Source organism: Callithrix jacchus, chromosome 14 (assembly GCF_049354715.1).
Source record: "Callithrix jacchus isolate 240 chromosome 14, calJac240_pri, whole genome shotgun sequence".
Taxonomy (NCBI): domain Eukaryota; kingdom Metazoa; phylum Chordata; class Mammalia; order Primates; family Cebidae; genus Callithrix; species Callithrix jacchus.
Genome location: NC_133515.1, coordinates 4,623,454 through 4,637,170, shown reverse-complemented (window position 1 = coordinate 4,637,170; position 13,717 = coordinate 4,623,454). Strand labels below are relative to the sequence as shown.

General features: G+C 53.4%; 1 protein-coding gene across 5 annotated transcripts in view; it reads right to left on the bottom strand.

Moving 5' to 3' along the window:
* The window catches only part of LOC144579136 (serine/threonine-protein kinase PAK 4-like), a 118,098-nt gene that overhangs the window by 70,134 nt on the left and 34,247 nt on the right, over positions 1 to 13,717 (bottom strand). For all 5 annotated transcript variants that reach the window (XM_078348379.1, XM_078348378.1, XM_078348380.1 and 2 more), the window contains exon 9: positions 595 to 669. The gene's annotated coding sequence lies outside the window, so the exon portion shown is untranslated. The remainder of the gene's footprint in view (positions 1 to 594; positions 670 to 13,717) is intronic.

Sequence of the window (13,717 nt, the reverse complement as noted above, 5' to 3'; positions counted from 1 at the left end):
AGCTCACTTCCCAGTGTCTGCACAGGGCTGCCCCTCCCCTCCTTTAGTTATCAGAGCAGCAAGGACCCCTTTCCTGACCACCCCAAGTTCGAGACCAGCCTGGCCAGCATGGTGAAACCCCATCTCTACTAAAAATATAAAAATTATTGGGGCAGGATGGCATGCACCTGTAATCCCAGCTGTTTGGAAGGTTGAGGCAGGGGAATTGCTTGAACCCAGGAGGCAGAAGTTGCAGTGAGCTGAGATCAAGCCACTGCACACTCCAGCCTGGGTGACAGACCGAGACTCCATCTCAAAACAAAACAAAACCCCACAAAGGGGCTGAGGAGAGACATGCTGGTGGAGGCATCCCACAGAAAGCCAGGAGAAGGATGGGAAGGGGAGCCAGGCGGCCAGAGTTCCACTCTCCACCACATGCTGCCATGACCTTGGGCAAGTGATCACCTCTCTGTGCTGTGGATCAACACCCAAAGGGCTGCTGTGAGGTAGCTGGGGCAGTCCCCACAGTTCCTGTGGGAGGAGGGGCCCAGGTTCTTCTCTCCTGGAAGGCCCCATCCCAGCTGTTTCAGGCCTGGTCCCTGGAGTTGCACATACCTGGTCTGATGCTGGTGGGACAGAAGTACCCCTCAGGCAGGTGACCTTTCCTCTGGGGGGCATTGGGTTACTCATCTGTAAAATGAGAAGAATGCATCCATTTACTCATTCGTTCATTCATTCAGTAATCACTCAGCAATGGAACTCCTCTGTGGCCACTGTAGTGACCCAGACAGCCTTTGACCTGATGGGAAGTTCATGTGGGGCAGAGACCTGTCCCCATGCAGCAGCAGCAGCCCAGAGTGGTCAGGGTGGAGTGGTGGGAGCACCAGACCCTGGAGGGATGTCAGGGTGGGCAGCAGGGAAGCTTCCTGGACGAGGGGAAGCATGGAGAACAATGGATGAGGGGATACGCAGGTGGAGTTTCTGTCTTGTTCCCAGCTGGCTCCCCAACACCTGGCATGGTGCCTAGCCCAGACAGTCCTATGGCCCTAGTGAAAGGATGGAAGATGTGCAGATCCACATGGCTCCTCCACACCTGCTCCTTCTCCTGGCTCAGGCTACTTTCCTGGAAGCAGCTGGGAAGGTGAGACCCTGAGGTAGGACCATCGATAAGAGCCAATCAGAGGAACTGATTTGGCAGTGGGAGCCCCATGGGAGGTGGGTGGGGACCTGGCAGCCAACCTGTCTCAACTGGTCCCAAGGGGCCAGTGGGTGGTCAGATCCAGGCCTGGCCAGGGCCCCTGAGGTTGGCCCAGTTTCCCTGCTTGCCCTGGGGCCTGGGATGAAGGGCAGGCAGGGGGGAGGGGCTCCTTTGTCTCTGCCCAGCCCCTTCTCTGAGCCCAATGCCAGTGCCCTGAACAGTGCCCACCGCTCTCTTACGGTTTTCTAGCCCTGCCCACCCCCTGGTGGCCCTAACCTATTCTCTCACAGTTTTCCAGGCCCAGCTCCTAGGGTCATCCACAAACCCCAACCGTACCCATCTCCCCACTCTGCCTGCTGTCACTCCAGATCTGCTTCCTATGTCCTAAGTCCTCCAGCCTCTCTGTCCTTCTGGAGCTCCCTCCACCCTCTTTGCCCCCATGCCCTTCATTGTGAACTTGTGGCCCCACCAATCCTGCTCCCTCCCCACTTTGGGACACTAGGCAGTTCCCACAGCCACAGGAACAGGATCAGCCATGTGACCTTTTGATAAGCTCAGAGGGCAGACAGTGGGGCAGATCCTGAGGTCCGGGATGCCTGGGACTGGCAGGAGCAGCCTGGAGGGTGGGCAGCCGACCCAGCTAGCAGCACAGGGGCTGGGGATGTCCTCCAAAGCCTGGGCTCCTGCTCTCCCACCCATAAACCCCCAAGGGAAGGGGGCAAGGGACACCACTCTAGATGTTTGCCCAGGGCCACCCCTTCCCTCTGGGCACTGCACAGAGGGCAGGACAAACAGAGGAAATGACTGTGTTTATAATGACCAGGCAGGGGCCCCATCCCAGCCCCTCCTGGGCAGCTTCAAGCACTGGTAGCTCCCCCAACAGGTGCTCCTTTCCCACCGTAAGCTCCTGACCTCATGGGGGCCCACAGAGGCAGTGCTGGGCCTGGGAGGAGGTAGAAGAGCTGAGCAGAAAGGCTGGGTCTGCCCAGGTGGCAGGGAGGGATGGGTAGGGGCTGGGCTTCCAGGCCAGATCCAAGCTTGGCAGTCAGTCTGCCCAGGGCTCCAAACCTCAGCAGGGCTCCTATGCCCTGCCCTGTGTGACCTCACTTTCTGTGTCTGTGAACTGGGGATCTAACCCAATCTGGGACCTCAATGTGTGTCCCTGCGTGAGCAACTCAGCCACGCTGTGCCTCAGTTTCCTCCTCTGTTCAAAGATGGTGATGATAGTAGCTGCTTTCTGGCATTTTTAAGGAATTAGGGCATGGAAGGCCTGGACCAGAGACTGTGGCTCAGATCAGAGCCAAGGCAAAGCACACACAGCAAGTGCTTAGTAAGTGTGGTCACCATTACAATAGCAGTCAGCACTGACTGAGCACCTATTGTGTACCAGCCCTCTTCCAGGAGAGTCCCACATATGACCCTGGAGGGAGGGGCCATTAAGAGCCCAGCATTACAGACATAGAAAACAAGGCACAGAGAGGGGTCTCATTAACCAAGGTGACCCAGCTAGAGTGACAGGGTGGACACCATACTCCAGGCCTGTCTGCAGAGATGCATGGGTCCCTGCCCTGCTGTGCATCTCATCCTGTTCCATCCTCACAAGCATCCTTAACCCAATTCACAAGTGGGGAAACTGAGACCCAGAGAGGGGAAGGCCCTTGTCCAGGGCACCCAGACAGTGAAAAGCAGCGAGGATTTGAACCTGGATGGTTGTTTGTGGAAGGCACTGAAAGCTGAGCTCTTAACTGCCTGTCCTGCTGCCCCGGAGGGCTGGGATGACGCTGCTGTTTTTGCCTATTACTATTTATTATTATTATTACTATCCTCCCAAAGCTGGTCCTGGCTCCCCTCTACCTCCATCCCTCCTCATTCTTTCTGTTCACCCCCAGACCTTGCCTTTCCTCTCCTGGCCTAGTCTCTGTGGAGTGAGGGTCCCTCCCTCCTGTCTGACCTGTCCTGGACCCCACAGGGAATGGGAAGGAGCACTAAGTGGGCTCCCAGGCTTCCACCTCCCCCATGGCTGTTCACCACACTTTCCCACAGGCTTCTGCAGCAGGAAAGATGCTTAAAACCAATCCCCACCACCAAATGTGGCCTGAGGCTCAGCTTGGTATCCCCACCACCATTGCTGCCACCACAAGGAACCCATGGCCCAGAGAAGATGCTGACACTGAGCTCACCAGCGCCCTCAACCTCAGTGGAGTGGCCATTCTGAGCCCCATTTTTCAGATGTGGAAATGCAGGCTCACAGAAGTAAAATCTCTCACTAAGTTCACCAAGCAGAGTTGGGCCCAGAAGCCAGTCCTGCAGGCTCTGGAGTCCACAGCCTGAATCCCTTTCCTGACCCCCACAATGCCTCCTCATGGCCTGAGAGTCCCCACAGGACACACCCATCACCAGGCTGCCCTCCTCTCCTCCCAGGCACCCCTGGGCTCTCTGTGCCCCAGCCACATGGGCCCCCCTGCCGATCCTCAAATCCAAGACATGGTTCCACCTCAGGGCCTTTGCATGGGTGAGTACCCCACCTGATCTCTCCTCTCACTGGTCCCTAGGTGAATCTCTCCTCCCAACTTCCCAGGCTCGCCTGTGTGCACAGGCTCTGTCCCTGTCCTGTTGCCCTCTCGCCTGCCTCTGCCTTATCTTCCCTCAGGGCTCTCATAATGTATATGAAGCGTGTGTGTGTGTGTGTGTGTGTGTGTGTGTGTGTGTGTGTGTGTATGTGTGTGTGTATAAAATTTTTTTTTTGAAACAGAGTTTTGCTCCTATTGTTGAATGTAATGGTGTGATCTCAGCTGACTGCAACCTCCACCTCCCAGGTTCAAGCAATTCTCCTGCCTCGGCCTCCCAAGTAGCCGGGACTACAGGTGTCTGCCACCATGCCTGGCTAATTTGTATTTTTAGTAGAGATGGGGTTTCACCATTTTGGCCAGGATGGTCTCGATCTCCTGACCTCATGATCTACCCGCCTCAGTCCTGGGATTACAGGCATGAGCTACCATGTCCAGCTGTGTGTATAATTCTTTAGCATCTGCCTCTACCCCTAGAATGTATCAGCTCCACAAGACAGAGACTGTCCTCTGTCTTGCCCCCTCATAGCCCAGGGCAGCCCATGGTAGGGACTCAGTGAGATGGTGGTCTCTGCCAGCTGCACTACACCCCTGCTCTAAGGCACCTGGAAATCTTTCAGATAAGCAGCTTAGACCTGGGGACAGGAGCCCCAGAGCAGCAGGAAGATGCTGCATTCTGCCCCACCCAGGGCCCAGATGCCTGTGGAGTCCAGTATTTAATCCCCAAAATGCAGGCACATTTTGTATCCTACTCTAAAATGTTTATTTTATATTTTAAAATATCTTTTGAATTGTTTAACATGTGAGACAGGCAGTGTTAACCTGACCTACCAGACACTTCAGATTTTCCAGTCAACTCTGCATCCTCTGACCTTTTATGGGAGTAAGAGGGTACTACCGCCCTCATTCTCCCCCACAAGATAATCAGCCCAAATGGAAAAGCAAGACCGACTGTGTGACAAAGCTGTCAGTGTGAGCAGACTCACCTGCAGAACCCCTCACCTCCTGTCCCGCCCCCTCCAGGCTCTGATCAAAGCTGCAGTCCCGGGAAGGGATGGGGCTTGCTTAGCTGGAATGCAGGGGCCCAGGGCAGAGTAGGGGAGATAGCCAGGCCTACAGGCATCTTTTCATCATCACCAAAATGAAACCTGATTCAGGAAGGGGACCCAGAACGCTCACTGTCTCCAGCCTACACTCAGGCTTCCACCATTGGTTCCCACTCACCACTCTGCCACAATCTTCACCTACCAGATTTGGGAGGGCCCCTCACTGCCTCAGTTTACCCTCTACCTTCTGCAGATGTGCTCTGATGGTGGAGGCTCTGGGAGTCTGGCCTCCCATCCCAGCACAGCAGGCTCCTCAGTGTCCCGAGTCCCCCAAGCCAGTCCTGCCTCAAACCATGGCTCAGCTCTTACCCCCATCTTACACAACCCCTAACCCTACTCTACCCACATCTCTCTTCCAGCCTCCCACACTGAGCCTCGTTCCTCCAAGGAGTCCTCAGGCTTTGGGACTGACACAACCTCAGGGTCCTCCTTTGCAAACATCTACTTCACCCACAAGGGACCCCATCACACCCACCCACACATTGACCCATGCATGAGTCAATATCTACGAGGGACTGACTCTCTGCTGGGCCTGGGGCCCTTGCCAATGCACCCAACATTCAGAAACATCCCTGTCCTTGCAGCACTCACATTCTAGAAGGAAGGAGGCACTCAATGTGTGAGATAAATAAAAAAACATCTACTAAGTTGGGTGAGAAATGCTGAGATGGAAAATAATGCAGTGATCAAAAGGGAGCTGAGGGGTGGGGACGCTGGAATTTCCAATAAAGTGGTCAAGCCTGGGCACAGTGGCTCATGCCTGTAATTTCAGCCTTTGGGAGGGAAAGAGGGATTATCACTTGAGCCCAGAAGTTCAAGACCAGCTTGGGCAACCTAGTGAGACCCTGTCTCTACCCCCCAAAATAGAAAATATCACCTGAGCCTGGGAGACTGAGGCTGCAGTGAGTGATCAAGCCACTGCACTCCAGCCTGGGTGACAGAGAGAGACCTTGTCTCAAACATAAGAATAATAGGCTGGGTGCACTGGCTTACACCTGTAATCCCAGCACTTTTGGAGGCCAAGGCAGGTGGATCACTTGAGGTCAGGAGTTCAAGACCAGCCTGGCCAACATAGTGAAACCCGGTCTCTAATAAAAATGCAAAAAAAATAAGCCTGGTGTGGTGGCACATGCCTATAATCCCAGCTACTAGGGAGGCTGAGGCAGGAGAATCACTTGGACCTGGGAAGTGGAGGTTGCAGTGAGCCAATATTTTGCCACTGCACTCCAGCCTGGGCGATAGAATGAGACTCTGTCTCAAAATAATAATATTAATAATAATAAAATGATCAGGCAGGCCTTGCTGAGAAGGGGACACCTGAGCAGGGACTTGCATGAGGAGGGGTAAGGGAGCCATGTAGCACTCTGGAGGAAGGGCAACCCAGGAGGAAGGAACAGCCAGGGTGGATGCCCTGCAGTGCAAATGTGCTTGATGTGGTTAAAGGGCACCGAAGAGGCCATGGGGCTGGAGCAGGGTGGGCAAGGGGGTAAGTGGAAGGAAAGGCCAAGTAGGTCATGGGACAGGTCAAGCTTTGGGGGCCACAGGGAGGGACCTGGTCCTTTCCCGAATGAGATGGAGTTGTGGGAGGCCCTGAGCCCAGGAGCGCCACCGCCTGACTCTGGAGTTTACAGGCTTTCACTGGCTGGAAACAGTTTGTGGGGGCAGAAAAGAAAGGGGTCCAGGGAGGAGGTGGCTGTGATGGTCCAGTGGAAACCAAAGGGACAGGACCACATGGGAGCTGCAGAGGGGGCAGCATCAGCAGGTTCCGGGCATGAGGTAAAGGTGGAGGTGGCAGGACTGGCCGAGGGTTGCAGTGTGAGCTCACAGGCAGGAGCTTGGGCTGGTCTTGCTCCATGTGGCACCCCAGGGTCTGGCCCTGAGCTTGGCACATGCCAGCCTGGCTCCATTCCCTGCAGGCCCCTCAGCATCACCTCACATGGTACAGTTGTTTGTCTGTCTGTTGCTGTCTTCCTTGCTAAGTGAGGGGCTCTCACAGGCAGTGACCACATTTTCCTTTCCAACAGTTGGATCCCAGTGCCTAGAGCCAGGCATGGCCTCAGCGGGGCTGCGGACTTGCCAGGCCCATGCCAGGCATGCAGACCAGGCCACACAGAGCCCTTTAAACAGTTCTGGGTAGTGGGTGGGGAGTCCTCTTCCTTCCTGTTCCCCAAACCGGGAAACTGAGGCCTGAAGATGGGAAGTCACTGTCCAGGGCCACCCAGTGCTAGGTTACCTAAGTGGCCACTCTATACCACAAAAAAGGCAAATCAACATCCCCAGCCTCCTCTTCCCCAGTGGCTCTGGCTCCAGCCAAGGCCTCCACTCTAGAGAAAGGACCCTGGAGAATTACAGGACAAAACAGGGAGGGACAACGTCCCTGACAATGACCAGACCAAGATCAGAAAAGCCACCTTGGTTAGAAGAAAATCTGAAGAAATGTCTTGTTTTTTCTTCTTTTTTATTTTGAGACAGAATCTCAATCTGTTTCCCAGGCTGGAGTGCAGTGGCATGATCTTGGCTCATTGCAACCTCTGCCTCCCTGGTTCAAGCCACTCTCCTGCCTCAGCCTCTCAAGTAGCTGAGATTACAGGCACGTACCAGTATGCCCAGCTAATTTTTGTATGTTTTGTAAAGATGAGATTTCACCATGTTGGTCAGGCTGGTCTTGAACTCCTGATCTTGTGATCTGCCTGCCTCAGCCTCCCAAAATGCTGGGATTACACGTGTGAGCCAACTTGCCTGGCCAAGAAACATTAAACAAATGCATTAAACAAATTCTACATGGCTTCCCACTTTGGCTCAAACACTATGATTCAACACAGCCCTGACTGGGAGGGCCCTGCCAACCTCAAAAACCTCATCTCCTCCCCTTGCTTCCTCCAGCTGAGCTAGCCTCTTCTGTGTATGTCTTGGACACATCACAGCTGTTCCAGCCTCTGGGCCTTTGCAGGTATTCTTCCCTCTGCCAGAACTCCACTGCTCAGCCAGGTCTTAGTGCAAAAAACCCTCCTCTGAGAGGCTGTCCTGATTCCTTAGCAAAATCTCTGCCCTGCTTTTTAAGTCTCGGTGGCACTTATCACCCCCTGGCGTCATACACCTATTGACTGGCAGTCCCTGCCTCCACCTGCCCCCAGCAGATTGTCAGCACCTTGAGGGCAGGGACCTCTGTCTAGTTCTTGCTGGCATCTAGAGCAGTGGCTGGCACACAGTAGGTGCTCAGGACATATCTGTGAAATGAGTGATGCCATAACCAAAGTAATGAGCCTGGTCCCTGAAGAGATGCAGGGCAGGGGGATGGGGCCAAGGCAGACACAAGTCATTCACTTACCACCTCACTTGACCCCTGGGGGGAAGTGGTCTTCAGAGAATGAATCTGGCTGTTTCACAAGTAACCTGGTGTGTGTCCCAACACCGAAAATGTCCCCATGCTGTGAGTGCCCAGGTCCTCCCCACTGCAGGGGCCCACACAGCCACGTGGCCTAGGCTGGGAATCGAAAGAAGTGGCAGTGTATCTTGGCGAGAGTCAAATCACATAAAGGGTGCCTCTGGAAATGCATGAGTCCCCACAACAGATGAGCTCATAAAGAGACAGATCTGGGAAGCACCCTGGCCTTCTGAAGCAGAAGCAGAGCCTTGGTGGAGGGAGCAGCTCTGCCCTCCTTCATTCCACCAGGTAGAGTGCCATCCCTGCCACCAGGCTCTCAGGCTCTGCATGGACTGTGCCCTTGGCCTGGGTCCTGAACTGCTGCCACCCCCCCCCACCCAACCACAACCTCTGTCTTTTTTTCTTTGAGATGGAATCTCATTCTCACCCAGGCTGGAGTACACTGCTGTGATCTCCACTCACTGCAACCTCTGTCACCTGGGTTCAAGCAATTCTCCTGGCTCAGCCTCCTGAGTAGCTGAGTTTACAGGCACCTGTTACCATGCCCAGATAATTTTTGTAGCTTTAGTAGAGACAGGGTTTCACCATGTTGGCCAGGCTGGTCTTGAGCTCCTGACCTCACGATCCACCTGCTTCGGCCTCCCAAAGTGCTGCAATTACAGGAGTGAGCCAACATTCCCAGCCATCCTTCACTTTATTATCCCTTCCTCTTCCTTCAAACTGCATGTCCATGGCTGGGCACGGTGGCTCATGACTGTAATCCCAGCACTTTGGGAGGCCTAGGCAGGTGGGTCACCTGATGTCAGGAGTTCAAGACCAGTCTGGCCAACATGGCAAAACCCCATCTCTACTAAATGTACAAAAATGAGCTGGGTGTGGTGGACACACCAGTAGTCCCAGCTCCTTGGGAGGCTGAGGCATGAGAATTACTTGAACCCGGGAGGCAAAGGTTACAGTGAGCCAAGGTCTCACCATTGCATTCCAGCCTGACTCCTGGCAACAGAGTGAGACTCTATCTCGAAAAAAAAAGATTGGGTTAAACTTCCCTGTGGCAGGGACCACTTCTGGCTCATCTGTACCTTGTGCTGGAGACACAGGACAGCAGCAAGACCACTACAAAATGTTACGTGCAGGCTCCATCCTGGTGCAAAACAAGGCAGTGAGGAGGTGCTGTCCACACCCTATTTTGCAGAGGAGGAGAGTGCAGTGCAGAGAGAAGACATGGCAGCCCTCAGTCACACAGTGAGTGTATCAGAACCAGGAGGCCACAGCAGGTCTCACCTGGACCAATGTCCACTCACTTAACCACGTCCATTTTCCTACTCTTACTATCTGTCTGTCTGTCTGTCTATCTATCTGTCTATCTATCTGTTTATCTATCTTTACTTACCTACCTATCTCTCTATCTACTTACCTATCTATCTTGAGACAAAGTCTTGCTCTCTCTCTCTATCTTACCTATCTATCTATCTCTATTAATCCATCCATCCATCCATCCATCCATCCATCCATCCATCTTGAGAAAGGGTCTTGCTCTGTCACCCAGGATGAAGAGTAGTGGTGCAATCATAGCTCACTACAGCCTCCAACACCTGGGCTCAAGCAATCCTCCTACCTCAGTCTCCTGAGTAGCTGGGACCACAGGTACATGCCACTATGTACTTTTAAATTTTAAATAATGTTAAAATTATTTAGAAACAATCATTTTAAAATTGTTTTGTAGAGAGGTCTCACTACAGCCCAGGCTGGTCTCAGACTCCTGAGCTCACGTGATCTGTCCACCTCAGCCTCTCAGCCTCCCAGAGTTCTGGGATGTGAGCCACTGTGCCCAGTCCCACTCCTTCTTTCATTCGCTCATGCACTCAACAAATTTTTTTAAGACAGAGTCTTGCTCTGTCACCCAGGATGGCATGCAGGGAGGCTATCTCTGCTCACTGCAACCTCCGCCTCCCAGGTTCCAGTGATTCTCCTGTCTCAGCCACCTGAGTAGCTGGGACTACAGGCCCATGCCACTGCACCCAGTTAATTTTTGTATTTTTAGTAGAGACAGGTTTTGCCATGTTGGCCAGGCTGGTCTCGAACTCCTAACCTCAGGTGATTCCCCAGCCTCAGCCTCCTGATGTGCTGGGATTACAGGCCTGAGCCACCATGTCCAGCCATTTTTTTAAATGCTTCTACCCAATGAGCAACAACTCCTTAACTTGCACTTAGCAGGTGCCAGGCACTGTTCTAGGCACTGGAGACAGCAGTGAATAAGACAACAGTCCCTGCCCTCCTGGAGCTGATATTCTAGTGGGGACACTAGACAATATACAAGTAAACCAGTAGGAGAAGAGACAGAATGACAAGGTGCTCTATCAGAGGGCACAGTTGGGATGGTCTCTAAGTGGGTGGCATCTGAACAAAGACAGGATTCAGGTGAGAAAGCCACACAGAGAATCTGGGAACAGCACAGAGGGTAGAGAGCATGGTCAATGTGGAGGCCCTAGGACTGGAAGCTGAGTGGCTGGAAGGGAGTGGGGAATGGAGCAGCTGAGGTCAAGGAGATTTACATTAAAATGCAGAAGTGGAAGTGCAGCTCCCAGAGGACCAGTCATTGGAATGTACAGGCCCAACGGACTTATGGCCACTACCATGCTGTCAAGAAGGAAGCATGTAGAGAGGCTGAGAAAGCCACCCAGGGTGACACAGGTGGCCAAGAGCAGAGCTGGGGTGGGAGACCACTCTGCCCTGAAGGTGTAACCAGCAGGTGATGCAGAAGGGGTTGCAGGGTGGGGGTGGGTAGGGTGGCAGCTCTCAGCTGGAAGCCGGTAGCCCTAGGAAAGCAGGAGCCTGAGGACCACATATTCACACCACTGGTTTACTTGAAGCCGGGCACCCAGCCCTTTGCTCCCAGGTCCTGGGTCAGAGAAGGGAGTCCTGAGCCTCGGTCCCTCAGTCCCTCCTGCTCTACTTCTGCTGGATCTAGGAGTACCTTCAGAGTGTTTTTCTTCAATCCACTTGCTTTTTTAAAAAAGATTTAGCTTTTATTTTAAAAGTTAACTTGAGCCAGGTGCAATAGCTTATGCCTGTAATCCCAGCATTTTGGGCAGCCAAGTTGGGCAGATCACCTGAGGTTGGGAGTTCAAGACCAGCCTGAACAACATGGAGAAACCCTGTCTCTTCTAAAAATACAAAATTAGCTGGGTGTGGTGGCAGGTACCTGTAATCCCAGCTACTTGGGAGGCTGAGGCAGGAGAATCACTTGAACCTGGGAGACAGAGGTTGCAGTGAGCCCAGATCGTGGCACTGCACTCCAGCCTGAGCAACAGAGTGAGCTGCTGTCTCAAAGAAAATAAATAAAAAATAAAAAAAAGAGAAATCTGGGAAGTTTCTGCCAGGAGAGGGGGAAAGCTGAAAGGCAGGGGGTGGGGTGGGGGAGGGGTTAGAGGCAGAGAAGCAGGGAGGGAGACAGGAGTGAAATGGGAAGATAAGACAGCGACAGAGGCTGCAATGTCCCATTCGGAGGCCTTTGCTGGGCCTCAGTTGCCTCATCTGGAACACGGGAATCACAGTCACACATCCCCGTGGCATGCCGTGACTTAACCCCTCCATGTCAGAAGCCTAGAAAAGCACCCAGAACACACCAAAAGCTAAAACACATTGTTGCCATTCCTGCAAGTCAGTAGCTCTCAACCCGGCTCAGAAGCATGTTGGAGTCACCATGGGAGCACTGAAAACCACAGGCCCAGACCCCATAGCTGGAGAGTCAGCATCAAATGGTCCAGCTTAGGCTCCTGCAGTGAACCCTCCCCACCCCAGGTGACCATAAGGTGCAGCCAAAGGGTGAGGAGGAGATTGGAAAGTGGGCAGGAGGGCAGATCCAGCCCCGAGGCCTGGGCAGGGGAGGGTGTAAAGTGAGACTGACACAAAATGATGGGAGGCTCAGTGCCCAGAAGGCCCTCTCTGGCTCACCCTCCCCCACTTAGGGCCATCAGGAGTCTGGGGCCTGCTGAGGAATGAAAGGAATGAAGCCAGGCCTGGCATGGACATCTATGGGGTCCCCTCCTCCTTCACAAACTCCCAGGAGCTATTGCTGGTCCAGCCACCTCCAAGCCATCACTCAGTCCTCCTGGCCTGAATGCCTCCTCCCAGCCCCCTCCTTGGAGCTCTGGTCTCAAACCCTTTGTCCCAGTGGGTACCCCAACACTGGCCCAACTCAGGCATCCCCCTCAGTGTACTTCTCATTGTTTGTAGAAGGAGCAGTAGATGAACAACCATGACCCCCAGAGCTGGCAAGGGGCCTTGAGGCTGATCTCCAGCTCTGGCAGGAGGGAGGCCTAAGGAGGCTTCCCAGAGGTGTTGACCTTTAAGACAAAAGCCACAGAATAAATGAAGTCAGAGCACTCCACAAAGGCCAGCAAGGCTGGGGTGCTGCAGGCAAGCAGGGAGGGGCAGGCCCTACCAGAGCTCCTGGAGGAAAGGGGCCAGCCCCTCCCCAGCAGGGGGCTCTGGGAAATGATGAGAATAAGGGGAGGAATCAGCTGTCATCTCCATCACACCTGCTGTCATCCACCTGTCACAGCGCGAAGGGGGATGGAGAAACCCCCACTGACCCACTGGAGGGTGCTGGGGTATCCCTGTATCCTGCCACCCCCAGAGTGTAGGGAGGGGTCCTGGCTCCTTCCTGCCATGCTGTGGGGAGACCCCAGCTGAGCTGCTTCCCAAATCCTAGAGCCTGTTCCCTGATAATTAAACCATAAGCTGATTAGTCAAGGCAAACCTTTAATTAGCCCTTGAAATTGTTCAGGAAAATTACAGCTTCCTGTCTGGGCACTCTGCCCACCCTCTGTCAGGGTCCAGGGGTGGTGAAAGATGACTGCGTATAGGATGGGGAACTGCAGGGGCAAGGAACACTGTCAGGACTGCAGCTCTGCTGGAAACAGATGCTCAGTGCCACTAAGAAAGACTAGCGCTGAGACAAAGGATCTCTCAGCACAGCAGTTTTTACTTTCTTTACTTCCTGCACTGCAGGAAGGGTGCCCTCACTAGCCATCTTGCCACAAGAGAACAAAGAACAAAGGAAAAGCAGACATTTTTATCCCCTATGAATTTGAGGTTGTCCTTATTGCTCTGTCTCATCTCCATTGGTTGGAGCCAGACCTCTGTGTTCTAAGCAGAAATGACGAAAGACTATTCCACACAGCAGCAGTCCCTGCCAGCCTTTGTATTCTATCAAGAGGCAGGGTAGCTGTTCAAAGACAGGTGGTACCTATGATGCAACTAAGCAGCACTCAGTAAGTCTGAGTCATTAGAGAGCAGTCAAGATTCCTGATAAGGGACAGGAATCATCGACATAAGGTACTGAGATAATGGGCAGGAATGCCCCAGGAATGCTGCGAATGCTCTGCACTCCTTATTTTGTCCCCATGACAGGTATACCCAATCAACTAAACACACTTTCTTGCTGAGCCTCCTCAGAATCATTCAAAACAGCATTCCA